Below are 3,720 nucleotides of genomic sequence, written 5' to 3'. Positions count from 1 at the left end.
GTTCCAGGAAGAAATTTTTTGACGCAGTTTGGTGTCTCCTGTTTAGGTGAATACAAAATGAAAATTTTTCCCCCAATTGCGATATGGGAAATGTCCGCCATCTTTAATTTTGTGTTTTTTGCAATTTGCGCGCGAATTTTGCACTCGATTTTTCCAACGAAAAAGTTCCAGGAAGAAATTTTTTGACGCAGTTTGGTGTCTCCTGTTTAGGTAGGGCTGTCAGATATCTCTGTTGCCATACTGGGACACTTTAGGGAGGGTCTCTCGCTCCCTTCCCTTTCATTTCGACGTGCGAAGGATGTAGTGAAATTTTATTTTGATAGAAAAAACAAAAATTTAAAAACATGAGATCATGAGATCATTACAACGTACGCCAACAAAACAAAACAAATTATTACAGCTAAAACACAGAGAATTTTTGACAATGCATGAACCTTTTTTTATTCTTTATACAAATACAGTTTATACTAAATATATGAAAAAACATAAAAATAAAATTGTTAAACTTTGTGCTAAACTCGGGAAAATTCAACAAATTTGCATACAAATTTGCAACATTCCAATCAAACTTTTTATAAAAATTTTTAAAATGTATTCAACAATTTATATTGAGCTCGAGGCCGTTTTTAAACGAAAATTTATTGTGGAAAAGCAACAATAATTTGAAAAAATGGTAGAAGGGATAGCTATTTCGGAAATCACCACATTTCCTCATCAGACTTCTTTCAGTAGGATTCGAACCGACGATCCCACTGACTCAGCCAGTTGCCTATGCACCGTGCTAAGTACGCCTTGTAAATTATCGTTTGCTTTTTTCCACTATTTTCATTTTTGTTATGCCAACGCAATCAAGTGCAGCTATTCCGCTGCAATTCACTTGATTATGTGGTTGTTGGTATTGTTGGTTTTTGCTAATAATTCTATTTTTAGAATGTTTAACTTTTAGGTTTGCTCGTCCTTAAGTTTAAAATCAGTGAATTGCAGCGGAATAGCTGCACTTGATTGCGTTGGCATAACAAAAATGAAAATAGTGGAAAAAAGCAAACGATAATTTACAAGGCGTACTTAGCACGGTGCATAGGCAACTGGCTGAGTCAGTGGGATCGTCGGTTCGAATCCTACTGAAAGAAGTCTGATGAGGAAATGTGGTGATTTCCGAAATAGCTATCACTTCTACCATTTTTTCAAATTATTGTTGCTTTTCCACAATAAATTTTCATTTAAAAAACGGCCTCGAGCTCAATATAAATTGTTGAATATAATTGTTATAAGGCCAAAAAAATAACAAAAACAAATAACTTAAGGACGAGCACACCTAAAAGTTAAACATTCTAAAAATAGAATTATTAGCAAAAACCAACAATACCAACAACCACATGATCAAGTGAATTGCAGCGGAATAGCTGCGCTTGATTGTGTTGGCATAACAAAAATGAAAATAGTGGAAAAAAGCAAACGATAATTTACAAGGCGTACTTAGCACGGTGCATAGGCAACTGGCTGAGTCAGTGGGATCGTCGGTTCGAATCCTACTGAAAGAAGTCTGATGAGGAAATGTGGTGATTTCCGAAATAGCTATCACTTCTACCATTTTTTCAAATTATTGTTGCTTTTCCACAATAAATTTTCATTTAAAAAACGGCCTCGAGCTCAATATAAATTGTTGAATATAATTGTTATAAGGCCAAAAAAATAACAAAAACAAATAACTTAAGGACGAGCACACCTAAAAGTTAAACATTCTAAAAATAGAATTATTAGCAAAAACCAACAATACCAACAACCACATGATCAAGTGAATTGCAGCGGAATAGCTGCGCTTGATTGTGTTGGCATAACAAAAATGAAAATAGTGGAAAAAAGCAAACGATAATTTACAAGGCGTACTTAGCACGGTGCATAGGCAACTGGCTGAGTCAGTGGGATCGTCGGTTCGAATCCTACTGAAAGAAGTCTGATGAGGAAATGTGGTGATTTCCGAAATAGCTATCACTTCTACCATTTTTTCAAATTATTGTTGCTTTTCCACAATAAATTTTCATTTAAAAAACGGCCTCGAGCTCAATATAAATTGTTGAATATAATTGTTATAAGGCCAAAAAAATAACAAAAACAAATAACTTAAGGACGAGCACACCTAAAAGTTAAACATTCTAAAAATAGAATTATTAGCAAAAACCAACAATACCAACAACCACATGATCAAGTGAATTGCAGCGGAATAGCTGCGCTTGATTGTGTTGGCATAACAAAAATGAAAATAGTGGAAAAAAGCAAACGATAATTTACAAGGCGTACTTAGCACGGTGCATAGGCAACTGGCTGAGTCAGTGGGATCGTCGGTTCGAATCCTACTGAAAGAAGTCTGATGAGGAAATGTGGTGATTTCCGAAATAGCTATCACTTCTACCATTTTTTCAAATTATTGTTGCTTTTCCACAATAAATTTTCATTAAAAAACGCCCTCGAGATCAATAAATACTGTTGAATATAATTGTTTTAAGGCCAAAAAAATAACAAAAACAAATAACTTAAGGACGAGCACACCTAAAAGTTAAACATTCTAAAAATAGAATTATTAGCAAAAACCAACAATACCAACAACCACATGATCAAGTGAATTGCAGCGGAATAGCTGCGCTTGATTGTGTTGGCATAACAAAAATGAAAATAGTGGAAAAAAGCAAACGATAATTTACAAGGCGTACTTAGCACGGTGCATAGGCAACTGGCTGAGTCAGTGGGATCGTCGGTTCGAATCCTACTGAAAGAAGTCTGATGAGGAAATGTGGTGATTTCCGAAATAGCTATCACTTCTACCATTTTTTCAAATTATTGTTGCTTTTCCACAATAAATTTTCATTTAAAAAACGGCCTCGAGCTCAATATAAATTGTTGAATATAATTGTTATAAGGCCAAAAAAATAACAAAAACAAATAACTTAAGGACGAGCACACCTAAAAGTTAAACATTCTAAAAATAGAATTATTAGCAAAAACCAACAATACCAACAACCACATGATCAAGTGAATTGCAGCGGAATAGCTGCGCTTGATTGTGTTGGCATAACAAAAATGAAAATAGTGGAAAAAAGCAAACGATAATTTACAAGGCGTACTTAGCACGGTGCATAGGCAACTGGCTGAGTCAGTGGGATCGTCGGTTCGAATCCTACTGAAAGAAGTCTGATGAGGAAATGTGGTGATTTCCGAAATAGCTATCACTTCTACCATTTTTTCAAATTATTGTTGCTTTTCCACAATAAATTTTCATTTAAAAAACGGCCTCGAGCTCAATATAAATTGTTGAATATAATTGTTATAAGGCCAAAAAAATAACAAAAACAAATAACTTAAGGACGAGCACACCTAAAAGTTAAACATTCTAAAAATAGAATTATTAGCAAAAACCAACAATACCAACAACCACATGATCAAGTGAATTGCAGCGGAATAGCTGCGCTTGATTGTGTTGGCATAACAAAAATGAAAATAGTGGAAAAAAGCAAACGATAATTTACAAGGCGTACTTAGCACGGTGCATAGGCAACTGGCTGAGTCAGTGTGATCGTCGGTTCGAATCCTACTGAAAGAAGTCTGATGAGGAAATGTGGTGATTTCCGAAATAGCTATCACTTCTACCATTTTTTCAAATTATTGTTGCTTTTCCACAATAAATTTTCGTTTAAAAACGGCCTCGAGCTCAATATAAATTGTTGA

Source organism: Rhagoletis zephyria, unplaced genomic scaffold, assembly GCF_001687245.7.
Source record: "Rhagoletis zephyria isolate East Lansing unplaced genomic scaffold, Rhagoletis_zephyria_1.1 Rzeph_scaffold_01634, whole genome shotgun sequence".
Lineage (NCBI taxonomy): Eukaryota > Metazoa > Arthropoda > Insecta > Diptera > Tephritidae > Rhagoletis > Rhagoletis zephyria.
This window is presented reverse-complemented; position numbering follows the sequence as displayed.